Below are 25,696 nucleotides of genomic sequence, written 5' to 3' on the forward strand. Positions count from 1 at the left end.
TAGCCGGGGAAAAGAGAGCGTGATCGAGTGGGCTATGCTAGTGGGTATTTTGGTAGTAAGTAACGGGGGTTGGGACTCCAGGGATAGCCCGCTCCATCACGCAGTCGACAACGCAAAGCAACTCGCGCCAGCGTGGGAAATAAGGCGGTAACACAGGGCAAATGACGAGTTTAAAAATTGCCTGGTCCAGTTCAAAAATTAAATCGGAGGGGGGGGGGGTCAATGGTCCACGAGACTACTAAAAAATTCAAGGGTAACCAGAGTCCACACATTAAAATTCTAATATTTTAATTATCCACTTCTTTAGCTTAGCAGACAACGTGCTCTGGCCAATGGTCACGGACCAGTTTATTTAATCCAAGTCAGGAGGGTCTCTGGGAGTCTGGGGTACGTTCAGTAACGAAAATCTCAAGGAAATCGCTGTTTTCTTGATGTGTGGTTGATGGGCTCGAGACGTTACAGTGACGTAAAAGGCTGTTGAACGGAAAAGTGACACTTTGAAGTTAGCGCTGGTTTAGAAAATGGAGTTGGGGAAACGTCTTACTGGCCCTCAAAACGTTACGAAGCGCAAATGGCTCTTTTCAAGTATAAACGAGCTGACAAATAATGAAATTGTTTAAGAAAATTATGTCTCTTTGAATGGTAGAAGTAGTTTTGTAATGAAAACTAATACAATTACTGTAGGAATAACATTATTGGAATTTAATTTTTAAATCCCGCGCCAAGTTTTCGTCTGTCAAGTGTTCATCAGTCAAACGCTACGTCACGCCATCAAAAAAACCATATCGATTAGATGGTTTTTTTGATGGGCAAGCGCTGAGCATCATGACGTCAAAACCGGAAACGCGAAAAAGCGTACAGTAGGAAAAATCTCACATCGTTTAGTAAGCGCTGTCATCAAAGAGGGTTACTGAACGTACCCCTGGCCTAATGTCCAGTTTAAAAAAACCCTTATTTCCCACCCTGACTCGCGCTATAGCAAGCAGCTTGCGACGTGTTGCGCGTGATCGAGTAGGCTATGGTCCGGTCAAAAGAAATCTTCAGTTCAGCGTTGTAAATAAGGCGGTGGCACAGGGAAAATGACCAGTTTAAAAATTAAATCGGAGGGGGAGCAGTGGTCCACAGAACCACTAAGGAAATTCTAGGGTAACCAGGGTCCAGACATTATCTCAACTATTTTAATTACCCACTTCTTTAGTTTAGCAAACGCCGCGCCCTGGTCAATGCTCATGGACCAGTTCATTTATTCCTGGGCTGGGGGGTCGCTGGCCCAATGTCTATTTTTAACAAAATCCCTATTTCCCACCCTGCTTCAGTTGGGAGTCTGACTCCTGGAGCTCCTTAAGTCCAGAGATGCATATGACAAGGATTCATTTCTCATAAGCGAGAATAGCCAACACTTTTGTGTTAGAGACAGCCTGGCAGCTTGGTATTTTTTTACTTCTAAGTCAGCTGGGTTTTCACCTTTAAAAGTTAATATAGCCCTTTAAAAATGTTATTAAATGAATGAATCTATACGGTTGCAGTTATGTCGAAATGAGAGCAATTAAATGTGTCTTTGATATTTAGCTCTGATAATTGCAGAAAATTAATAAAAAGTAGTGTTATGTATTTAACCAGAATTTATTTTATTGAAATTTATTAATAATTATTTAATTAAAAAAATTGTAACACTATTTTATGTTTTAAATTTTACAAATAAAATTCAAAACAGTAAACATAGGGCAAAGGTTATATTGTATGATAAATAGCCAGTGGGATTGATTTTAGCTATATCGCAATTAGAGCTCGACATTTTCTATCCATTATCCACAAATTAGTATTTAATTTGTATGAAAATAGGTGGATATCTTTTATTAATTGGGAAATAATGCACACACTTTACATTTAAATTTTAGAAGTTAATTTATTATTTACTTTTTGTATGTAATATTCAGCATTAATTTGACTAAGACAATTAACTAATTACCTACGAGGAATTAACTAGTATATATGTTTAAAATTATAATTTAATCGTTTCAAAACTAATATGGTTTTGAACCTGTTTTAATAATTTAGTTATTAAAATTTGTGATTATCGATTGGTCAATATTGAAAATTAACCAATGGTGGAACTAATTTTTTTTAAACTCAATGAAACTGAAATATCAATGAATCATCTACTGAAAGAGGTATCAACCTATTATTATTTTTTTCAAAAAAGGTAAATAAGGATTAGATGGCTTGCTGCTTGAAACAAGATTTTTAACCATGAATAGAATATTTTGTTAATTTCAGTCAAATTTAGATATTCGGTAATCGAGTTGATATGAATAAAGCCGTTTTTGCTCATGTCTATTTTAAACTTTAATCACAGATTTCGCTTACCATTTCACAAGCATAATAAACATTACTGAAGGGCGCAAATCTATCTGTGATCGGTAATGGTGACCAATATAGCAATTTGCCCAATTAATCAGTTTGAACTTCATTTGCACATTTCTACTCGTTAATTTGAAATGTTGCGAGAAATTTGAATGGAATATAAGTAGATATCTCTTTCAGAAGATAATTTTTGATGTTGATATTTAAGATTCATTGAGTTAAAAAAATTGGTATTGGTATTTCAAGTAAGCTTAGATATCAACATCGGTGAATTTACGATATGGGCTTATGATGGTAGTCTGTTTATAAGATTAAATCGTTACTTTAAGTGTCACTAGACAGTATCTACCTCCAAAATCGAGGGTTAGTAACTTTATAACCATCTCCAAGTCAGAGGATATCCGAGGGTCAATTTCTTATATCATTGACTGACAAGGCTCACTATAGCTTAGTCAACTTTTGGCAAGGCCTAATACCGTTTTTGCATGACTGTCGCCGTCAAATTCCTTTTAAAGCATAGATCATTAGATCATATAGTATCCACCCTTGATTTTCATTACGCAACACACGTTGGATTCGTAAACCTCGACGTGCACCACGATTTGAAGCATTAAAATGCAAAAACAACACACTGACCGCATACATTTTTGGTAAATAACAGAGTCACTACAGCTGTTTTCGGGGGCTCGGGGCTGAACGAGCGACCGAGAGGGCGTAAAAGAAAAAGCCTCCGGCGGCCGGTCTCTTAAAGGGGGTAGTTTCGAGGGAACGAAATTAAAATGCAAGGCGCGTCCCTTTAACAAAAAACATTGAATTCGTTAATACGGACGTTTTAGGCAATTATAATATTGAAATTTTATACAATTAAGTAATATTTAAGAAAACTAAGCACTACTTTAAAGTCTAAACTTTAAAAACACGACGATACGAGAAGGCGAAGTAACAACAAGAGGTAAACATTTTTATAAATGGCAAAAATTAAAGGTAAGCCAAGGCTTAGCGCAATTTCACCGCCTTAAAGAAAGTGCCAAGTTTAGAAATAGATTGTGGGACAATAAAAAGGTGGAAAATTATGAAATTAGGCTTATATTGAAGCTTGAAACCTACTTTATATTATATTTAAAATCCATCCATGAGCAAATCCTCAAAAAATATGAAAATGGCAACGAAAAAGGACCCACTCTCAAATTTTTTCCCCTTCAAAAAATGGCGGCCACAAACGGGGTAATTTGTCACGGCGGCAATATTAAAGCAGTCTTATCTCACTATCGATAGGCCATTTCAACCAAAAGGCATTAAGAAAAAACAATCGGATTATTATGACGCAACTATACGTAAAAAAGGCCAATATTGGTCGCGCTGATATTTACCAATAAAACAGCGTATCCATGCTAAAATATCGCAGATTGGGGTAGTTTTTAAAATTTAAAATTAAACATACTTAAAATTAATTTTTCTCAAAAACCTTAAAAATGGTCCTAGAAAAAGGTTTAAATTTTGATATAAAACCGTTCCCAAACGTAACAAACGAATATTTCATTTCAAAAGGGTGGCCACAAAAAGGCTAAATTTGAAAAAAACTCCATGTTATTTCTATGGGAAAATTTAACTTTTTCACCAAAAGGGCTGATTAATTTTATGGAAATGAAAACCACCCTTAGCAACTTTATTTTTTATAAAATTAACTAATGGGTGGATCTTCTTGAAATTTTAACCACATATTGAGGGCCCGAATTGTAGTTCTGTGGAATTTTTTCAAAGCAGTTAATACGATACAAAAAACGTTATAACCAATCAAAAAACCATCCTTATACATTAAAGTCGGTATGAGGTCTTATCTAAGAGAGCTATCGCTCTCCTAGAATTATAGAAGTATTATTCTTGATTGCTTCAACGCCCAGTCCAACTCAAATTGCCTTCCCGTCGTTTTCACGTGCAAAGCACAGTGGATGCAATAATTCTTAGACTTAGGCTAAAAAAAATAAACAATATATACACCGGTGCACAAACATATTCCATAGACCTGTGCTGGGTGACCACATTTCCTAAATTTTATAATTTTTCCAATTTTCGGATGTCTTCCTATATTAGTTCTCATAATTTCGATAATATTCCTATATTTTCCTATTTTTTGAAATTGTAGATATTTTGTACGCTCTCGCTTTTGGTTTTGTTATATATCACTCAAAACAGAAATTTGACAGAAAGTAATGGCGATTTCCACTAGCTACTAGCAATCAGATACCGTGGATTTACAATACAGGCTAACGCTTCTGTGATTCAGATATTCCGATCGTGTTTTAAGTTTAGTATTCCATGAGGTATGTAGCTAAAGCTATGGAAGCCTCTAAAAATACTTGTCACGGAAGTCTGTGATGTTTTAAGGTTATAGCATATATTTCTAAGATTACGTTCCATAAGTATGACACTTCCTCTATTTCAAAATGCTAAGATTACGTTCCATAAGTATGACACTTCCTATATTTCGAAATGCTAGAGACTTAATGAGAGCTAGTTCGAGAACGACGCGAGAATTGACTACTCGCGATTTTCTACTACATCTTCCTATTTAGTCTGTACTAAGCCTTTGACACGGCCTCATCAGGCGTCGCTTTACGAGAATCTATGACGTTTCATTTACGTCACTTCGAGAATAGCTCTCAGTAACCAGTGACAAATTTATGTAACATATCTTACGAACTTATGATTATAATTAAACCAAAGTTCCTTTGTAAATCTTGTCTTATTAGTTTCAAAGCATTTGCAACCTATATTTTGCTATTTTTTCAAGAGTAGTTCTGTCTTTTCCTGTTTTTTTAAATAACGGAGAGGTAATATTTTGGTTTTCCCAACTTGTTTAATTATACATCTATATCTATATAAATCAAAGTCCTGACTGACTGATAATCATCGCCCAGCCCAAACCGCTGGCCCCAGAACGCTGAAAATTTGGAGGAACGTTACTCCTAAGTAGTAGGCGCGTGCTAAGAAAGATTTTTCCAATCCGCCGCCATCTTAATAAATGGCGCCGAGAAATGTAACAAATCTTCTCTTTGTAAGAAAGTCCGCGCGTTTCAATCGATTTCACAAATATTTAGTACACTGGATTCCTTTAACCTATAGACGGGCTGAATGGTCTTTCAGGATCGATTTGTTGCCATCATTTTAAATGGCGGCCAGATATTTAAAAACCCTTCTTTATAGAATGTCTGCGTGTAAAGTAGTAAAAAATGTCCCGACGAGCTGATGGGCGACGCCGAGTGCCTTCGCTCCTAGGATGCTACAAAAATATTAGTCGAATCAGTATAATGTACCCATACTTGATGGAAGTTCTTACTACACTCAAGCGATGCCGCGGGTAACAGCTAGTCTCCTATAATTTCCTGTAAATCAATTGTAAATTTCCTATTTTCCTATAACTATTACAAGGCTTTGTTGTGGTCACCCTGCCTGTGCACAAACATATTTCGTAGAGCTGTACACATCCAGATACCATAGACTTGTGAAAACACATGTCATATAATTGTGTACAAACAGATCCCGTAGAATTGAGCTCAAACTGATGTCATAGACTTGCGCACAAAATGATGTCATAGACTTGCGCACACACTGATGTCATAGACTTTCGCACAAACAAATGTCATAAACTTGTGCACAAAGAGATGTTATATACCTGTACACAAAAAGATTCCATGGACCTCTGCACAAAAACATTCCATACCCCTATGCTCAAAAATATGCTCAAGAATATCTCGTACACCAGTGCACAAAAATAGTGCATATCCATTTGCACAGAAATATCCCGTATCCATTTGCAGAAAAATGTTCTTTAGACTTGTGCACAAACAGATGCAGTGGCCTTTGCAAAAACAGATTCAGTAGGCCTGTGCACAAAAATATTCCGTAGACCTGTGCACAAACAGATACCGTAGACATGTGCACAAAGAGATACCGTAGACATGTGCATAAACAGATACCGTAGGCATGTGCAGAAACAGATACCGTAGACATGTGCATAAACAGATTCCGAAGACTTGTACACAAACGGAAGTCACAGAGTTGTGCACAAACAGATGTCATGGACTTGCGCAAAAAGAGCTGTCATGGATATGTGCACATCAGATTCCATGGACTAGTGCACAAACAGAAGTCTTAGACTTGTTTACAAACAGAAGTCATAGACCTGTTTACATAAAGATTCCATAGACCTATTTACATAAAGATTCCATACCAATTTGTACGAAACGATTCCATACCAATTTGTACGAAACGATTCCATACCCATTTGCACAAAACGATTTCAAAGACCTGTGCACAAAAATATTCCACAGACCTGTGCCCAAAGAGATTCCATAAAACTGTGCACAAAAAGATTCCCTAGACCTGTGCTCAAAAAAATATGCCGTAGGCCTGTGCACAAACAGGTGCCGTAGACCTGTAAAGAAACAGATTCCGTAAACCTGTGCACAAACAGATGCCGTAAGCCTGTGTACAAACAGATTCCGGAGATCTGTGCACAGATTCCGTAGTCATGTGCACAAACAAATTCCCTAGACTTGTACACAAGTGGAAGTCACAGGCTTGTGCACAACAGATGCCATAGACATGTTCAAACCAGATTCCATAGTTTTGTGCACAAACACAAGTCATAGACCTGTGCACAAAAAACATTCTATAGACTTGTCCTCATCAAGTTTCCATAGACCTGTGCACAAAAGATTTCATGGAGATGTGAACAAAAGATTTCATGGAACTGTGCACAAAACATAATATAGGCTTGTGCACATAAAGATTCCTTAGACCTGCGCACTAAAGATTCCATAGACCTGTGTACATAAAGATTTCATACCCATAGCACAAAACTATTCCATAACCATTTGCACAGAAATATTCCCTAGACCTGCGCACAAAAATATTTCATAAAACTGTGCTCAAAAAGCTTCCATTGACCTATGCCCAAAATATTATATTGGCTTTTGTATTAACATGTGACATAGACCTGTGTACAAAAATATTCCATGGACCTGTGCAGAAAAACATGCCTTGGACCTGTTCAGAAACATTCCATACCCCTATATGCTCAAAAATATTCCACACCCATTTGCACAAACATTTTCCGTAGACCCGTGCACAAACAGATGCCTTAAACTAGCGCATAAATAGATTATATAGATTTGCGCACAAATATATTACGTAGACTCGTGCACAAATTGATTCCACAGAATGGTACACAAACAGAAGTCACACGGTTTTGCACAATCCGATGTTATAGTCTTGTTCACAAACAGATGTCATATGCTTGTGTAAAATACTGATTTCATAGACTTGCTCAAAAAGAGATGTCATCGACATTTGCACAAGAGATTCCGTAGACTTGTGCACATAAAGATTCTTCAGACTTGTGCACATACATATTTTGTAGACCTGTACACACACAGATACCATAGACTTGTGCAAAAATAGATGTCAAATGTTTGTGCAAAAATAGATGTCAAACATTTGTGCAACAATAGATGTCAAATATTTGTGCAAAAACAAATCCCTTAGACTTTTGCACAATCATATGTCCTAGACCGGTGTACAAAACATTCTATATATTTGTGCACAAACATGAGTCATATACCTGTAAACAAAAAATATTCCACGGACTTCTGCACAAAAACATTCCATATACCTGAACACATGAACACAAAAATATTCCATATACCTCTGCACAAAAACATTCCATATCCCTATGCTCAAAAATTTTCCTTACCCATTTGCACAAAAATATCACGTTCACCTGTGCACAAAAATATCACGTACACCTGTGCACAAAAATATCTCGTACACCTGTACACAAAAATATTCAGTATCCATTTTCACAAAAATATTCCGTACACCTATGCACAAAAATATTCCGTACACCTGTGAACAAAAACAGTTCGTACACCTGTGCACAAAAATATTCCATACAATTGTGCATAAAAAATTTTCGTACACTTGTGCACAAATAGAAATCACAGGCTTGTGCACAAAGAAATGTCGTAGACACGCGCAAAAAGAGATGTTATAGACATGTGCACATCAGATTCCATAGAGTTATGCACAAACCTTTTCAATACCCCTATGCTCAAAGAGATTTCAAACCCTTATGTTAAAAAAGATTCCATACCCATTGGCACAAAAATAATCCGTAGACCCGTCATTCAGACAGAAGTCACTCGCTTGTGAATAAACAGATGTTATAGACTTGTGCATAAAGAGATGTTATAGACTTGTTCACAAACAGGTGTTATAGACTTGTTCACAAGCAGGTGATATAGAATTGCTCACAAACAGGTGTTATAGAATTGCTCACAAACAGGTGTTATAGACTTGTTCACAAACAGATGATTTAGACTTTTGCACTAACAGATGATTTAGACTTGTGCACAGATGGAATAGACTTGTGCACAGATGTTTTAGACTTGTGCACAAACAGATGTTTTAGACTTGTGCACAAACAGATGTTTTTGTCTTGTGTACAAACAGATGTTTTTGACTTGTGCAAAAACAAATGTTATTGACTTGCGCAGAAAGAGATGTCATAGATATGAGCAAAACAGATTAAATAGACCTGTGCACAAACAGAAGTCGTAGACCTGTGCAAATAAAGGTTTTTCACTTGGGCACATAAAGATTCTTCAGAATTATGTGCACATAAAGATTCTTCAGACTTGTGTGCACGTAAAGATTCTTCAAACTTGTGCACAAAAAATTCCATAGACCTGTGCACAGAAGATTCCATACTCCTATAATCAAAAGGATTCCATGCAGATTTGCACAAAAACATTCCGTAGACCTGTGTAAAACACTATTCCATAGACCTGGAAACAAAAAAATTGCATAGGCCTCTGCACAAAGAGATTTTATACCCCTTTGCCCAAAAACATTCTGTAGGTCTGCGCTTAAACAGATTCCGTAGACTTGTACACAAACAGATGTTATAGCTTAGACTCGTGTAAAAATTTAATTACCTATAATTGGTAATTATCTTTAATTGCTTATTTTGTTTAATTAAGTTTAATCTGTACTTTGCAACTAAATTAGTTGGACGCGCAAAATTTATAATGACAATTAAGCTAGCTAATTGCCCTACCAATTTGATTATCCGCAGTTAAACGACGTAAGTCCTAGAATGACTTTCTTTATTACTTAACCCAAGCAAAAAAGTCTTAAGTTCCACAGTTTAAAGGTAAACCACGTAATTCGGAGCAGGTACTTAAAACTATTAAAAACAATACTTAAACTTTGTTTTTCTTAATGAAACAAAAATTGGCGCCCACTTTAAAAATGGGGCTTTCATTTAAGACCATTTTCAAATCTATCAAACGTATAGTTATTTTTGTAAGGGTAGTTACAAAATGGGTAAGTTTGGAAAATTTCCCATGTTATTTCTATGGAGATTCTCTAGTTTTTCGCCAAAATCTGTGATTAATTTTATGGAAATGAAAACCACCCTTAGCAACTTTATGCTTTATAAAATAAACTATTGGATGGATCATCTTGAAATTTTTACCACATATTAAGGGCCCGGATTTTAGTTCAGTAGAAAAATTTCAAAACAATAAACTTAATACGAAAAAAATTAAAACCAATCCAGAAACGTTCCTTATACATTAGAGCCGTCATCAGGCCTTATCTAAGGGAGCTACCGCTCCTTTAGAATTAGGGCTAAAATGCGTGTCTCTTACAGTGGGAAAACGCCGTAATTCCAATACCCAAAACAACGTAAGTCAAAGTATGTGTTAATAATGATAAAAATCAATACTTAAACTTAATTTATCTTAATGAAACTAAGAAAAGGCACATCTATGGACTGTTATCTTTCATTTAAGATGGTTCCCAAACGTAACGAATGAATAGTTTTCTTTATACACGATCCCAATTAAGGTCATTTTTCAAAAAAATCCCATGTTATCTCTATGGAACAATATAGTATTTTTCACCAAATGTCTGATTAATTTTATGGATTCTAAAACCACCCTTAACAACTTTTATCTTTATAGAATTAACTATTAGATGGATCTCTTTGAAATTTTAACCACATAATTAGGGCCCAAATTTTAGTTTACTGGCAAAATTTCAAAGCAGCAAACACAATACGAAAAAAGTTACGGCCAATCAAAGAACCCTCCTTTAGCATTAGAGGCAGTATCAAGTCTTATCTAAGAGAGCGACCGCTCTCCTAGAATATGTTTTATGAAATTAACTGGGAGAAATGTAATTTATAAAACGTCCTAATTACATAAAACTACGTCAGGATGGCCGAGCGGTCTGAGGCGCCAGACTCAAGGGACTTATTTTCCTTCTTTCACGATGTGAATCTGTCTATTCTGGTCCTCGTATGAGGGCGTGGGTTCGAATCCCACTTCTGACATGATATGTTTTATGAAATGAACTGGAAGAGATGTAATTTATAAAACGCCCAAATTGCATAACATCACGTCAGGATAAACGAGCGGTCTAAGGCGCCAGACTCAAGGGGCTTAGTTTCCTTCGTTCTCGATGTGAATCTGTGTATTCTGGTCCTCGTATGATTGCGTGGGTTCGAATCTCACTTCTAAAACGATATGTTTTATGAAAATAACTGGAAGAGATGTAATTTATAAAACGTCCAAATTGCATAACACCGCGTCAGGGTGGCCGAGCGGTCTAAGGCGTCAGACTCAAGGGACTTAGTTTCCTTCTTTCACGATGTGAATCTGTGTATTCTGGTCCTCGTATGAGGGCGTGGGTTCGAATCCCACTTCTGACATGATATGTTTTATGAAATTAACTGGGAGAAATGTAATTTATAAAACGTCCTAATTACATAAAACCACGTCAGGATGGCCGAGCGGTCTGAGGCGCCAGACTCAAGGGACTTAGTTTCCTTCTTTCACGATGTGAATCTGTGTATTCTGGTCCTCGTATGAGGGCGTGGGTTTGAATCCCACTTCTGACATGATATGTTTTATGAAATGAACTGGAAGAGATGTAATTTATAAAACGCCCAAATTGCAAAACACCACGTCAGGATAAACGAGCGGTCTAAGGAGCCAGACTCAAGGGGCTTAGTTTCCTTCGTTCTCGATGTGAATCTGTGTATTCTGGTCCTCGTATGAGGGCGTGGGTTCGAATCTCACTTCTAAAACGATATGTTTTATGAAAATAACTGGAAGAGATGTAATTTATAAAACGTCCAAATTGTATAACACCACGTCAGGGTGGCCGAGCGGTCTAAGGCGCCAAACTCAAGGGACTTAGTTTCCTTCTTTCACGATGTGAATCTGTGTATTCTGGTCCTCGTATGAGGGCGTGGGTTCGAATCCCACCTCTGACATGATATGTTTTATGAAATTAACTGGGAGAAATGTAATTTATAAAACGTCCTAATTACATAAAACCACGTCAGGATGGCCGAGCGGTCTAAGGCGTCAGACTCAAGGGACTTAGTTTCCTTCTTTCACGATGTGAATCTGTGTATTCTGGTCCTCGTATGATGGCGTGGGTTTGAATCCCACTTCTGGCATGATATGTTTTATGAAATTAACTGGAAGAGATGTAATTTATAAAACGTCCAAATTGTATAACACCACGTCAGGGTGGCCGAGCGGTCTAAGGCGCCAGACTCAAGGGACTTAGTTTCCTTCTTTCACGATGTGAATCTGTGTATTCTGCTCCTCGTATGAGGGCGTGGGTTCGAATCCCACTTCTGACATGATATGTTTTATGAAATGAACTGGAAGAGATGTAATTTATAAAACGCCCAAATTGCATAACACCACGTCAGGATAAACGAGCGGTCTAAAGCGCCAGACTCAAGGGACTTAGTTTCCTTCTTTCACGATGTGAATCTGTGTATTCTGGTCCTCGTATGAGGGCGTGGGTTCGAATCCCACTTCTGACATGATATGTTTTATGAAATTAACTGGGAGAAATGTAATTTATAAAACGTCCTAATTACATAAAACCACGTCAGGATGGCCGAGCGGTCTGAGGCGCCAGACTCAAGGGGCTTAGTTTCCTTCGTTCTCGATGTGAATCTGTGTATTCTGGTCCTCGTATGAGGGCGTGGGTTTGAATCCCACTTCTGACAACGAATTGCTTCATTTTAATAACATGGATCTCATGATCAGAAAAGACTTCTCTAGTATAGCAACAAGTGTGTGGCTTTATGAAGCATAGAATTCCGAGAGGTATTTCGGGGTTGTACTATAGCTTCGTTTTCAAGGAAAACCTTCACAATCGTGTCAGGATGGCCGAGTGGTCTAAGGCGTCAGATTTAAGCTCTGATCCTCGTATGAGGATGTGGGTTCGAACCCCACTTCTGACAACGAATTGCTTCATTTTAATAGCATGGATCTCATGATCAGAAAAGACTTCTCTAATATGGCAACAAGTCTGTGGCTTTATGAAGCATAGAATTCCAAGAGTAATTTCGGGGTGGTACTATAGCTTCGTTTTCAAGAAAAACGTCTAAAAGCGTGTCAGGATGGCCGAATGGTCTAAGGCGTAAGATTTTAGCTCTGATCCTCGTATGAGGGCGTGGGTTCGAACTCCACTTCTGACAACGAATTGCTTCATTTTAATAACATGGATCTCATGATCAGAAAAGACTTCTCTAGTATGGCAACAAGTCCGTGGCTTTATGAAGCATAGAATTCCGAGAGGTATTTCGGGGTTGTACTATAGCTTCGTTTTCAAGGAAAACGTTCAAAAGGGTGTCAGGATGGCCGAGTGGTCTAAGGCGTCGGATTTAAGCTATGATCCTCGTATGAGGGCGTGGGTTCGAACCCCACTTCTGACAACGAATTGCTTCATTTTAATAACATGTATTTCATAATCAGAAAAGGCTTTTCTAGTATTGCAACAAGTGAGTGGCTTTATGGAGCATAGAAATCCGAGAGGTATTTCGGGGTTGTACTATAGCTTCGTTTTCAAGGAAAACGGTCAAAAGCGTGGCAGGATGGCCGAGTGGTCTAAGGCGTCGGATTTAAGCTATGATCCTCGTATGAGGGCGTGGGTTCGAACCCCACTTCTGACAACGAATTTTTTCATTTTAAAAACATGGATCTCATGATCAGAAAAGGCTTCTCTAGTATGGCAAAAAGTGAGTGGCTTTATGGTGCTTAGAATTCCGAGAGGTATTTCGGGGTTGTACTATAGCTTCGTTTTCAGGTATAACGTTCACAAGCGTGTCAGGATGACCGAGTGGTCTAAAGCGTCAGATTTTAGCTCTGATCCTCGTATGAGAGCGTGGGTTCGATGCCCACTTCTGACAACGAATTGCTTGATTTTAATAACATGTATTTCATAATCAGAAAAGGCTTCTCTAGTATTGCAACAAGTGAGTGTCTTTATAGAGCATAGAAATCCGAGAGGTATTTCGGGGTTGTACTATAGCTTCGTTTTCAGGTAAAACGTTCACAAGCGTGTCAGGATGACCGAGTGGTCTAAGGCGTCAGATTAAAGCTCTGATCCTCGTATGAGGACATGGGTTCGAACCCCACTTCTGACAACGAATTGCTTCATTTTAATAGCATGGATCTCATGATCAGAAAAGACTTCTCTAGTATGGCAACAAGTCTGTGGCTTTATGGAGCATAGAATTCCGAGAGGTATTTCGGGGTTGTACTATAGCTTCGTTTTCAAGGAAAACGTTCAAAATCGTGTCAGGATGGCCGAGTGGTCTAAGGCGTCAGATTTAAGCTCTGATCCTCGTATGAGGGCGTGGGTTCGAACCCCACTTCTGACAACGAATTGCTTCATTTTAATAACATGGATCTCATGATCAGAAAAGACTTCTCTAGTATAGCAACAAGTCTGTGGCTTTATGAAGCATACAATTCTGAGAGGTATTTCGGGGTTGTACTATAGCTTGGTTTTCAAGGAAAACGTTGAAAACCGTGTCAGGATGGCCGAGTGGTCTAAGGCGTCAGATTTAAGCTCTGATCCTCGTATGACGGCATGGGTTCGAACCCCACTTCTGACAACGAATTGCTTCATTTTAATAACATGTATTTCATAATCAGAAAAGGCTTTTCTAGTATTGCAACAAATGAGTGGCTTTATGGAGCATAGAAATCCGAGAGGTATTTCGGGGTTGTACTATAGCTTCGTTTTCGGGTATAACGTTCACAAGCGTGTCAGGATGACCGAGTGGTCTAAGGCGTCAGATTTTAGCTCTGATCCTCGTATGAGAGCGTGGGTTCGATGCCCACTTCTGACAACGAATTGCTTGATTTTAATAACATGTATTTCATAATCAGAAAAGGCTTCTCTAGTATTGCAACAAGTGAGTGTCTTTATAGAGCATAGAAATCCGAGAGGTATTTCGGGGTTGTACTATAGCTTCGTTTTCAGGTAAAACGTTCACAAGCGTGTCCTGATGACCGAGTGGTCTAAGGCGTCAGATTAAAGCTCTGATCCTCGTATGAGGACATGGGTTCGAACCCCACTTCTGACAACGAATTGCTTCATTTTAATAGCATGGATCTCATGATCAGAAAAGACTTCTCTAGTATGGCAACAAGTCTGTGGCTTTATGGAGCATAGAATTCCGAGAGGTATTTCGGGGTTGTACTATAGCTTCGTTTTCAAGGAAAACGTTCAAAATCGTGTCAGGATGGCCGAGTGGTCTAAGGCGTCAGATTTAAGCTCTGATCCTCGTATGAGGGCGTGGGTTCGAACCCCACTTCTGACAACGAATTGCTTCATTTTAATAACATGGATCTCATGATCAGAAAAGACTTCTCTAGTATGGCAACAAGTCTGTGGCTTTATGGAGCATAGAATTCCGAGAGGTATTTCGGGGTTGTACTATAGATTCGTTTTCAAGGAAAACGTTCAAAACCGTGTCAGGATGGCCGAGTGGTCTAAGGCGTCAGATTTAAGCTCTGATCCTCGTATGACGGCGTGGGTTCGAACCCCACTTCTGACAACGAATTGCTTCATTTTAATAACATGTATTTCATAATCAGACAAGTTGGGAAAACCAAAATATTACCTCTCCGTGTCGAGAAGATTATATAACCTTAAGTATCCAATGAAAACGTCGACCTTTTTGCCCTCATCCTTTCCCGCGCTTTGCGCTTCCACATTTCATCCTTAGTCTCAACATTATCTTCCTCCATTTTACATACAAAAATCAAATACTCACAAAAAGAAGTGGCAAAAACCTGCTGGCTCTTTACAACCACTTAATATCCAATTTCCAACAACAATAATATACCGCTAGTTTAATTGACAACCTACTAGCATCGAAATTCTCATTAAGAATGGCTCCCGCGGATAAAAAAAGGGCAATTTTCAACTAGGTGGGCGTTATCTCATTAGATTTGAAAAATATCATTTGTCTTTTTTACCAACGCCTAACCGTTTGGATTTTTTAAAAGCAATCTTAGCAGCAAAAAATATTTTTTGATACAAAATAAATGTTTTATATTCTTATTAAAAATAAAACAAGAGGATAAAAAAGGTCTGTCCTCTCGTAATTTTTTAAGCTTTTATCATGATTACTCTATACAACAGTAACAAGGAGTATAAACCCATTAGTGGAAGCAGTATTTTTTTTTCCGAAACAATCTCGCTTATGTTTATCCTCTCTAAACTTCGCTAAAAACGTATTACTCCTACGTAAAATATTAATAGACAGGCAAGGATTCATACCATTAAAGGAGCGCAATATTATCCATATTTTCATTTCATATACAGAGAAATGAAATTATTATGTTTCTGAGAGGAGCTTCCCATTTTTGTTGTTGTTTTGAAAAATATATCGCAATGATAGATATAGGAGGCAATGAATGAAATATATCACAATGCACGGGCCTTGATAGATATAGGAGGCAATGAAGGAAATATATCGCATGCACGGGCCTTGGTAGATATAGGAGGCAATGATAATCTCTCTCTTTGCACGAGAGGTTTATCTTTAATATTTAAATAAATATAATTATTTTTAATTATTTTAATCTTCAATAATTAACATTAATAATAGTTAAATCGTTTAAAATAAAGTTATACTTATTATCTTCTCAAACTTTGCTAATATTGACGTTTAAAGTGAAGGGTACCCCTCTTCCCGCTTTCTTCAAATTTTGGGGTATATATACGATTCGTTTCCATTATAATAGTAAGGAAAAACCGCAAATGCGAAAACCTTTGGTAGCGATCCTACCTTAGGGAGGCTAGACGTTTCTCGTAACCCTAGCTGATCGCCGCGTATATCCTAAAACCAAACGATGATAATGGAGTAGAAGCCAATGATACAGATTGGTGTCTATGTGGAATAGACGGAAGACCAGTGGATGGTGGTGTTAGAAGGCAGTGTAAGTGCAGACGGGTGTCAATGTGGAATTGACAAAGAACAGAAGATGGTGGTGATTAGAAGCCAGTATGTACAGACTGGTGTCCACGTGGAATGGACGAAGACCAGAAGATGGTGGTGATTAGCAGCCAGTAAGAACAGACTAGTGTCCGTGTGGTATGGACAAAGACCAGAAGATTGGTGGTGTGAGAACTCAAGTAGAGGAGCCATTTCCGTGACTGTGAAAGCAGTTCGGAAATGGCGAACACGTTTGCTCCGATACGCAAACTGCGAACGCGGTCACGTGGGTGTAACAACGGACAGACAGACACACAGACACACACACACACACACAGACACGGCCGTTACAGAACCTCTCCTGGACTACGTCACACGGAGAGGTAAAAAGGCTTTTCTAGTATTACAACAAGTGAGTGGCTTTATGGAGCATAGAAATCCGAGAGGTATTTCGGGGTTGTACTATAGCTTCGTTTTCAAGGAAAGCGTTCAAAATCGTGTCAGGATGGCCGAGTGGTCTAAGGCGTCAGATTTAAGCTCTGATCCTCGTATGAGGGCGTGGGTTCGAACCTCACTTCTGACAACGAATTGCTTCATTTAAATAACATGTATTTCATAATCAGAAAAGGCTTCTCTAGTATTGCAACAAGTGAGTGGCTTTATGGAGCATAGAAATCCGAGAGGTATTTCGGGGTTGTACTATAGCTTCGTTTTCAGGTAAAACGTTCACATGCGTGTCAGGATGACCGAGTGGTCTAAGGCGTCAGATTAAAGCTCTGATCCTCGTATGAGGACATGGGTTCGAACCCCACTTCTGGCAACGAATTGCTTCATTTTAATAGCATGGATCTCATGATCAGTAAAGACTTCTCTAGTATGGCAACAAGTCTGTGGCTTTATGAAGCATAGAATTCCGAGAGTTATTTCGGGGTGGTACTATAGCTTCGTTTTCAAGAAAAACGTCTAAAAGCGTGTCAGTATGGCCGAGTGGTCTAAGGCGTCAGATTTAAGCTCTGATCCTCGTATGAGGGCGTGGGTTCGAACCTCACTTCTGACAACGAATTGTTTCATTTTAATAACATGGATCTCATGATCAGAAAAGGCTTCTCTAGTATGGTAACAAGTGAGTGGCTTTATGGAGCATAGAATTCCGAGAGGTATTTCGGGGTTGTACTATAGCTTCGTTTTCAAGAAAAACGTCTAAAAGCGTGTCAGGATGGCCGAGTGGTCTAAGGCGTCAGATTTTAGCTCTGATCCTCGTATGAGAGCGTGGGTTCGAACCCCACTTCTGACAACGAATTGCTTCATTTTAATAACATGGATCTCATGATCAGAAAAGGCTTCTCTAGTATGGCAACAAGTGAGTGGCTTTATGAAGCATAGAATTCCGAGAGGTATTTCGGGGTTGTACTATAGCTTCGTTTTCAAGGAAAACGTTCACAATCGTGTCAGGATGGCCGAGTGGTCTAAGGCGTCAGATTTAAGCTCTGATCCTCGTATGAATGCGTGGGTTCGAACTCCACTTCTGACAACGAATTGCTTCATTTTAATAACATGGATCTCATGATCTGAAAAGGCTTCTCTAGTATGGCAACAAGTGAGTGGCTTTATGAAGCATAGAATTCCGAGAGGTATTTCGGGGTTGTACTATAGCTTCGTTTTCAAGGAAAACGTTCACAATCGTGTCAGGATGGCCGAGTGGTCTAAGGCGTCAGATTTAAGCTCTGATTCTCGTATGAGGGCGTGGGTTCGAACCCCACTTCTGACAACGAATTGCTTCATTTTAATAGCATGGATCTCATGATCAGAAAAGACTTCTCTAGTATGGCAACAAGTCTGTGGCTTTATGAAGCATAGAATTCCGAGAGGTATTTCGGGGTTGTACTATAGCTTCATTTTCAAGAAAAACGTTCAAAAGCGTGGCAGGATGGCCGAGTGGTCTAAGGCGTCGGATTTAAGCTATGATCCTCGTATGAGGGCGTGGGTTCGAACCCCACTTCTGACAACGAATTTTTTCATTTTAAAAACATGGATCTCATGATCAGAAAAGTCTTCTCTAGTATGGCAAAAAGTGAGTGGCTTTATGGTGCTTAGAATTCCGAGAGGTATTTCGTGGTTGTACTATAGCTTCGTTTTCAAGGAAAACGTTCACAAGCGTGTCAGTATTGTTGAGTGGTCTAAGGCGTCAGATTTAAGCTTTGATCCTCGTTTGAGGGCATGGGTTCGAACCCCACTTCTGACAACGAATTGCTTCATTTTAATAACATGGATCTCATGATCAGAAAAGGCTTCTCTAGTATGGAAAAAAGTGAGTGGCTTTATGAAGCATAGAATTCTGAGAGGTATTTCGGGGTTGTACTATAGCTTCGTTTTCAAGGAAAAGATTCAAAACCGTGTCAGGACGGCCGAGTGGTCTAAGGCGTCAGATTTAAGCTCTGATCCTCGTATGAGGGCGTGGGTTCGAACCCCACTTCTGACAACGAATTCCTTCATTTTAATAACATGTATTTCATAATCAGAAAAGGCTTTTCTAGTTTTGCAACAAATGAGTGGCTTTATGGAGCATAGAAATCCGAGAGGTATTTCGGGGTTGTACTATAGCTTCGTTTTCGGGTATAACGTTCACAAGCGCGTCAGGGTGACCGAGTGGTCTAAGGCGTCAGATTTTAGCTCTGATCCTCGTATGAGAGCGTGGGCTCGATGCCCACTTCTGACAACGAATTGCTTGATTTTAATAACATGTATTTCATAATCAGAAAAGGCTTCTCTAGTATTGCAACAAGTGAGTGTCTTTATAGAGCATAGAAATCCGAGAGGTATTTCGGGGTTGTACTATAGCTTCGTTTTCAGGTAAAACGTTCACAAGCGTGTCAGGATGACCGAGTGGTCTAAGGCGTCAGATTAAAGCTCTGATCCTCGTATGAGGACATGGGTTCGAACCCCACTTCGGACAACGAATTGCTTCATTTTAATAACATGGATCTCATGATCAGTAAAGACTTCTCTAGTATGGCAACAAGTCTGTGGCTTTATGAAGCATAGAATTCCTAGAGTAATTTCGGGGTGGTACTATAGCTTCGTTTTCAAGAAAAACGTCTAAAAGCGTGTCAGGATGGCCGAATTGTCTAAGGCGTCAGATTTTAGCTCTGATCCTCGTATGAGGGCGTTTGTTCGAACCCCACTTCTGACAACGAATTGCTTCATTTTAATAACATGGATCTCATGATCAGAAAAGACTTCTCTAGTATGGCAACAAGTCCGTGGCTTTATGAAGCATAGAATTCCGAGAGGTATTTCGGGGTTGTACTATAGCTTCGTTTTCAAGGAAAACGTTCAAAAGGGTGTCAGGATGGCCGAGTGGTCTAAGGCGTCAGATTTAAGCTCTGATCCTCGTATGAGGGCGTGGGTTCGAACCCCACTTCTGACAACGAATTGCTTCATTTAAATAACATGTATTTCATAATCAGAAAAGGCTTCTCTAGTATTGCAACAAGTGAGTGGCTTTATGGAGCATAGAATTCCGAGAGGTATTTCGGGGTTGTACTATAGCTTCGTTTTCAAGGAAAACGTTCAAAATCGTGTCAGGATGGCCGAGTGGTCTAAGGCGTCAGTTTTAATCTCTGATCCTCGTATGACGGCGTGGGTTCGAACCCCACTTCTGACAACGAATTGCTTCATTTTAATAACATGTATTTCATAATCAGAAAAGGCTTTTCTAGTATTGCAACAAGTGAGTGGCTTTATGGAGCATAGAAATCCGAGAGGTATTTCGGGGTTGTACTATAGCTTCGTTTTCAAGGAAAACGTTCAAAATCGTGTCAGGATGGCCGAGTGGTCTAAGGCGTCAGATTTAAGCTCTGATCCTCGTATGAGGGCGTGGGTTCGAACCTCACTTCTGACAACGAATTGCTTCATTTAAATAACATGTATATCATAATCAGAAAAGGCTTCTCTAGTATTGCAACAAGTGAGTGGCTTTATGGAGCATAGAAATCTGAGAGGTATTTCGGGGTTGTACTATAGCTTCGTTTTCAGGTAAAACGTTCACATGCGTGTCAGGATGACCGAGTGGTCTAAGGCGTCAGATTAAAGCTCTGATCCTCGTATGAGGACATGGGTTCGAACCCCACTTCTGACAACGAATTGCTTCATTTTAATAGCATGGATCTCATGATCAGTAAAGACTTCTCTAGTATGGCAACAAGTCTGTGGCTTTATGAAGCATAGAATTCCGAGAGTTATTTCGGGGTGGTACTATAGCTTCGTTTTCAAGAAAAACGTCTAAAAGCGTGTCAGGATGGCCGAGTGGTCTAAGGAGTCAGATTTAAGCTCTGATCCTCGTATGAGGGCGTGGGTTCGATCCTCACTTCTGACAACGAATTGTTTCATTTTAATAACATGGATCTCATGATCAGAAAAGGCTTCTCTAGTATGGTAACAAGTTAGTGGCTTTATGGAGCATAGAATTCCGAGAGGTATTTCGGGGTTGTACTATAGCTTCGTTTTCAAGAAAAACGTCTAAAAGCGTGTCAGGATGGCCGAGTGGTCTAAGGCGTCAGATTTTAGCTCTGATCCTCGTATGAGAGCGTGGGTTCGAACCCCAATTCTGACAACAAATTGCTTCATTTTAATAACATGGATCTCATGATCAGAAAAGGCTTCTCTAGTATGGCAACAAGTGAGTGGCTTTATGAAGCATAGAATTCCGAGAGGTATTTCGGGGTTGTACTATAGCTTCGTTTTCAAGGAAAACGTTCACAATCGTGTCAGGATGGCCGAGTGGTCTAAGGCGTCAGATTTAAGCTCTGATCCTCGTATGAATGCGTGGGTTCGAACCCCACTTCTGACAACGAATTGCTTCATTTTAATAACATGGATCTCATGATCTGAAAAGGCTTCTCTAGTATGGCAACAAGTGAGTGGCTTTATGAAGCATAGAATTCCGAGAGGTATTTCGGGGTTGTACTATAGCTTCGTTTTCAAGGAAAACGTTCACAATCGTGTCAGGATGGCCGAGTGGTCTAAGGCGTGAGATTTAAGCTCTGATTCTCGTATGAGGGTGTGGGTTCGAACCCCACTTCTGACAACGAATTGCTTCATTTTAATAGCATGGATCTCATGATCAGAAAAGACTTCTCTAGTATGGCAACAAGTCTGTGGCTTTATGAAGCATAGAATTCCGAGAGGTATTTCGGGGTTGTACTATAGCTTCGTTTTCAAGAAAAACGTTCAAAAGCGTGGCAGGATGGCCGAGTGGTCTAAGGCGTCGGATTTAAGCTATGATCCTCGTATGAGGGCGTGGGTTCGAACCCCACTTCTGACAACGCATTTTTTCATTTTAAAAACATGGATCTCATGATCAGAAAAGTCTTCTCTAGTATGGCAAAAAGTGAGTGGCTTTATGGTGCTTAGAATTCCGAGAGGTATTTCGTGGTTGTACTATAGCTTCGTTTTCAAGGAAAACGTTCACAAGCGTGTCAGTATTGTTGAGTGGTCTAAGGCGTCAGATTTAAGCTTTGATCCTCGTTTGAGGGCATGGGTTCGAACCCCACTTCTGACAACGAATTGCTTCATTTTAATAACATGGATCTCATGATCAGAAAAGGCTTCTCTAGTATGGAAAAAAGTGAGTGGCTTTATGAAGCATAGAATTCTGAGAGGTATTTCGGGGTTGTACTATAGCTTCGTTTTCAAGGAAAAGGTTCAAAACCGTGTCAGGACGGCCGAGTGGTCTAAGGCGTCAGATTTAAGCTCTGATCCTCGTATGAGGGCGTGGGTTCGAACCCCACTTCTGACAACGAAATGCTTCATTTTAATAACAAGTATTTCATATTCAGAAAAGGCTTTTCTAGTATTGCAACAAGTGAGTGGCTTTATGGAGCATAGAAATCCGAGAGGTATTTCGGGGTTGTACTATAGCTTCGTTTTCAGGTAAAACGTTCACAAGGGTGTCAGGATGACCGAGTGGTCTAAGGCGTCAGATTAAAGCTCTGAACCTCGTATGAGGACATGGGTTCGAACCCCACTTCTCACAACGAATTGCTTCATTTTAATAACATGGATCTCATGATCAGTAAAGACTTCTCTAGTATGGCAACAAGTCTGTGGCTTTATGAAGCATAGAATTCCAAGAGTAATTTCGGGGTGGTACTATAGCTTCGTTTTCAAGAAAAACGTCTAAAAGCGTGTCAGGATGGCCGAATTGTCTAAGGCGTCAGATTTTAGCTCTGATCCTCGTATGAGGGCGTTTGTTCGAACCCCACTTCTGACAACGAATTGCTTCATTTTAATAACATGGATCTCATGATCAGAAAAGACTTCTCTAGTATGGCAACAAGTCCGTGGCTTTATGAAGCATAGAATTCCGAGAGGTATTTCGGGGTTGTACTATAGCTTCGTTTTCAAGGAAAACGTTCAAAAGGGTGTCAGGATGGCCGAGTGGTCTAAGGCGTCAGATTTAAGCTCTGATCCTCGTATGAGGGCGTGGGTTCGAACCCCACTTCTGACAACGAATTGCTTCATTTAAATAACATGTATTTCATAATCAGAAAAGGCTTCTCTAGTATTGCAACAAGTGAGTGGCTTTATGGAGCATAGAATTCCGAGAGGTATTTCGGGGTTGTACTATAGCTTCGTTTTCAAGGAAAACGTTCAAAATCGTGTCAGGATGGCCGAGTGGTCTAAGGCGTCAGTTTTAATCTCTGATCCTCGTATGACGGCGTGGGTTCGAACCCCACTTCTGACAACGAATTGCTTCATTTTAATAACATGTATTTCATAATCAGAAAAGGCTTTTCTAGTATTGCAACAAGTGAGTGGCTTTATGGAGCATAGAAATCCGAGAGGTATTTCGGGGTTGTACTATAGCTTCGTTTTCAAGGAAAACGTTCAAAATCGTGTCAGGATGGCCGAGTGGTCTAAGGCGTCAGATTTAAGCTCTGATCCTCGTATGAGGGCGTGGGTTCGAACCTCACTTCTGACAACGAATTGCTTCATTTAAATAACATGTATATCATAATCAGAAAAGGCTTCTCTAGTATTGCAACAAGTGAGTGGCTTTATGGAGCATAGAAATCTGAGAGGTATTTCGGGGTTGTACTATAGCTTCGTTTTCAGGTAAAACGTTCACATGCGTGTCAGGATGACCGAGTGGTCTAAGGCGTCAGATTAAAGCTCTGATCCTCGTATGAGGACATGGGTTCGAACCCCACTTCTGACAACGAATTGCTTCATTTTAATAGCATGGATCTCATGATCAGTAAAGACTTCTCTAGTATGGCAACAAGTCTGTGGCTTTATGAAGCATAGAATTCCGAGAGTTATTTCGGGGTGGTACTATAGCTTCGTTTTCAAGAAAAACGTCTAAAAGCGTGTCAGGATGGCCGAGTGGTCTAAGGAGTCAGATTTAAGCTCTGATCCTCGTATGAGGGCGTGGGTTCGATCCTCACTTCTGACAACGAATTGTTTCATTTTAATAACATGGATCTCATGATCAGAAAAGGCTTCTCTAGTATGGTAACAAGTTAGTGGCTTTATGGAGCATAGAATTCCGAGAGGTATTTCGGGGTTGTACTATAGCTTCGTTTTCAAGAAAAACGTCTAAAAGCGTGTCAGGATGGCCGAGTGGTCTAAGGCGTCAGATTTTAGCTCTGATCCTCGTATGAGAGCGTGGGTTCGAACCCCAATTCTGACAACAAATTGCTTCATTTTAATAACATGGATCTCATGATCAGAAAAGGCTTCTCTAGTATGGCAACAAGTGAGTGGCTTTATGAAGCATAGAATTCCGAGAGGTATTTCGGGGTTGTACTATAGCTTCGTTTTCAAGGAAAACGTTCACAATCGTGTCAGGATGGCCGAGTGGTCTAAGGCGTCAGATTTAAGCTCTGATCCTCGTATGAATGCGTGGGTTCGAACCCCACTTCTGACAACGAATTGCTTCATTTTAATAACATGGATCTCATGATCTGAAAAGGCTTCTCTAGTATGGCAACAAGTGAGTGGCTTTATGAAGCATAGAATTCCGAGAGGTATTTCGGGGTTGTACTATAGCTTCGTTTTCAAGGAAAACGTTCACAATCGTGTCAGGATGGCCGAGTGGTCTAAGGCGTGAGATTTAAGCTCTGATTCTCGTATGAGGGTGTGGGTTCGAACCCCACTTCTGACAACGAATTGCTTCATTTTAATAGCATGGATCTCATGATCAGAAAAGACTTCTCTAGTATGGCAACAAGTCTGTGGCTTTATGAAGCATAGAATTCCGAGAGGTATTTCGGGGTTGTACTATAGCTTCGTTTTCAAGAAAAACGTTCAAAAGCGTGGCAGGATGGCCGAGTGGTCTAAGGCGTCGGATTTAAGCTATGATCCTCGTATGAGGGCGTGGGTTCGAACCCCACTTCTGACAACGCATTTTTTCATTTTAAAAACATGGATCTCATGATCAGAAAAGTCTTCTCTAGTATGGCAAAAAGTGAGTGGCTTTATGGTGCTTAGAATTCCGAGAGGTATTTCGTGGTTGTACTATAGCTTCGTTTTCAAGGAAAACGTTCACAAGCGTGTCAGTATTGTTGAGTGGTCTAAGGCGTCAGATTTAAGCTTTGATCCTCGTTTGAGGGCATGGGTTCGAACCCCACTTCTGACAACGAATTGCTTCATTTTAATAACATGGATCTCATGATCAGAAAAGGCTTCTCTAGTATGGAAAAAAGTGAGTGGCTTTATGAAGCATAGAATTCTGAGAGGTATTTCGGGGTTGTACTATAGCTTCGTTTTCAAGGAAAAGGTTCAAAACCGTGTCAGGACGGCCGAGTGGTCTAAGGCGTCAGATTTAAGCTCTGATCCTCGTATGAGGGCGTGGGTTCGAACCCCACTTCTGACAACGAAATGCTTCATTTTAATAACAAGTATTTCATATTCAGAAAAGGCTTTTCTAGTATTGCAACAAGTGAGTGGCTTTATGGAGCATAGAAATCCGAGAGGTATTTCGGGGTTGTACTATAG

At 39.6% G+C, this 25,696-nt stretch overlaps 20 non-coding genes across 20 annotated transcripts; all 20 read left to right on the plus strand.

Moving 5' to 3' along the window:
- Nucleotides 1–11,021: 11,021 nt before the first annotated feature.
- On the plus strand, nucleotides 11,022–11,143 carry TRNAL-CAA (transfer RNA leucine (anticodon CAA)). The gene is made up of 2 exons: nucleotides 11,022–11,059; nucleotides 11,098–11,143. It is a non-coding gene; the product is annotated as a tRNA-Leu (tRNA).
- A 1,476-nt stretch (nucleotides 11,144–12,619) lies between these two features.
- On the plus strand, nucleotides 12,620–12,703 carry TRNAL-UAA (transfer RNA leucine (anticodon UAA)). Its single transcript has one exon. It is a non-coding gene; the product is annotated as a tRNA-Leu (tRNA).
- A 1,101-nt stretch (nucleotides 12,704–13,804) lies between these two features.
- On the plus strand, nucleotides 13,805–13,888 carry TRNAF-AAA (transfer RNA phenylalanine (anticodon AAA)). The gene has a single exon. It is a non-coding gene; the product is annotated as a tRNA-Phe (tRNA).
- A 153-nt stretch (nucleotides 13,889–14,041) lies between these two features.
- TRNAL-UAA (transfer RNA leucine (anticodon UAA)) lies at nucleotides 14,042–14,125 on the plus strand. The gene has a single exon. It is a non-coding gene; the product is annotated as a tRNA-Leu (tRNA).
- An 864-nt stretch (nucleotides 14,126–14,989) lies between these two features.
- Nucleotides 14,990–15,073, plus strand: TRNAL-UAA (transfer RNA leucine (anticodon UAA)). The gene has a single exon. It is a non-coding gene; the product is annotated as a tRNA-Leu (tRNA).
- Nucleotides 15,074–15,226: 153 nt separating this feature from the next.
- Nucleotides 15,227–15,310, plus strand: TRNAL-UAA (transfer RNA leucine (anticodon UAA)). The gene has a single exon. It is a non-coding gene; the product is annotated as a tRNA-Leu (tRNA).
- Nucleotides 15,311–17,195: 1,885 nt separating this feature from the next.
- Nucleotides 17,196–17,279, plus strand: TRNAL-UAA (transfer RNA leucine (anticodon UAA)). Its single transcript has one exon. It is a non-coding gene; the product is annotated as a tRNA-Leu (tRNA).
- Nucleotides 17,280–17,432: 153 nt separating this feature from the next.
- On the plus strand, nucleotides 17,433–17,516 carry TRNAF-AAA (transfer RNA phenylalanine (anticodon AAA)). The gene has a single exon. It is a non-coding gene; the product is annotated as a tRNA-Phe (tRNA).
- An 864-nt stretch (nucleotides 17,517–18,380) lies between these two features.
- TRNAL-UAA (transfer RNA leucine (anticodon UAA)) lies at nucleotides 18,381–18,464 on the plus strand. Its single transcript has one exon. It is a non-coding gene; the product is annotated as a tRNA-Leu (tRNA).
- Nucleotides 18,465–19,091: 627 nt separating this feature from the next.
- On the plus strand, nucleotides 19,092–19,175 carry TRNAL-UAA (transfer RNA leucine (anticodon UAA)). The gene has a single exon. It is a non-coding gene; the product is annotated as a tRNA-Leu (tRNA).
- A 390-nt stretch (nucleotides 19,176–19,565) lies between these two features.
- On the plus strand, nucleotides 19,566–19,649 carry TRNAF-AAA (transfer RNA phenylalanine (anticodon AAA)). Its single transcript has one exon. It is a non-coding gene; the product is annotated as a tRNA-Phe (tRNA).
- A 390-nt stretch (nucleotides 19,650–20,039) lies between these two features.
- TRNAL-UAA (transfer RNA leucine (anticodon UAA)) lies at nucleotides 20,040–20,123 on the plus strand. Its single transcript has one exon. It is a non-coding gene; the product is annotated as a tRNA-Leu (tRNA).
- Nucleotides 20,124–20,513: 390 nt separating this feature from the next.
- On the plus strand, nucleotides 20,514–20,597 carry TRNAL-UAA (transfer RNA leucine (anticodon UAA)). The gene has a single exon. It is a non-coding gene; the product is annotated as a tRNA-Leu (tRNA).
- A 153-nt stretch (nucleotides 20,598–20,750) lies between these two features.
- Nucleotides 20,751–20,834, plus strand: TRNAF-AAA (transfer RNA phenylalanine (anticodon AAA)). Its single transcript has one exon. It is a non-coding gene; the product is annotated as a tRNA-Phe (tRNA).
- A 1,575-nt stretch (nucleotides 20,835–22,409) lies between these two features.
- Nucleotides 22,410–22,493, plus strand: TRNAL-UAA (transfer RNA leucine (anticodon UAA)). The gene has a single exon. It is a non-coding gene; the product is annotated as a tRNA-Leu (tRNA).
- A 153-nt stretch (nucleotides 22,494–22,646) lies between these two features.
- On the plus strand, nucleotides 22,647–22,730 carry TRNAF-AAA (transfer RNA phenylalanine (anticodon AAA)). Its single transcript has one exon. It is a non-coding gene; the product is annotated as a tRNA-Phe (tRNA).
- A 390-nt stretch (nucleotides 22,731–23,120) lies between these two features.
- On the plus strand, nucleotides 23,121–23,204 carry TRNAL-UAA (transfer RNA leucine (anticodon UAA)). The gene has a single exon. It is a non-coding gene; the product is annotated as a tRNA-Leu (tRNA).
- Nucleotides 23,205–23,594: 390 nt separating this feature from the next.
- TRNAL-UAA (transfer RNA leucine (anticodon UAA)) lies at nucleotides 23,595–23,678 on the plus strand. Its single transcript has one exon. It is a non-coding gene; the product is annotated as a tRNA-Leu (tRNA).
- A 153-nt stretch (nucleotides 23,679–23,831) lies between these two features.
- TRNAF-AAA (transfer RNA phenylalanine (anticodon AAA)) lies at nucleotides 23,832–23,915 on the plus strand. The gene has a single exon. It is a non-coding gene; the product is annotated as a tRNA-Phe (tRNA).
- A 1,575-nt stretch (nucleotides 23,916–25,490) lies between these two features.
- On the plus strand, nucleotides 25,491–25,574 carry TRNAL-UAA (transfer RNA leucine (anticodon UAA)). Its single transcript has one exon. It is a non-coding gene; the product is annotated as a tRNA-Leu (tRNA).
- Nucleotides 25,575–25,696: the final 122 nt, after the last annotated feature.

Source organism: Phalangium opilio, unplaced genomic scaffold, assembly GCF_054372755.1.
Source record: "Phalangium opilio isolate 3A_F unplaced genomic scaffold, DU_Popi_V2 ptg000095l_1, whole genome shotgun sequence".
Classification (NCBI taxonomy): Eukaryota; Metazoa; Arthropoda; class Arachnida; order Opiliones; family Phalangiidae; genus Phalangium; species Phalangium opilio.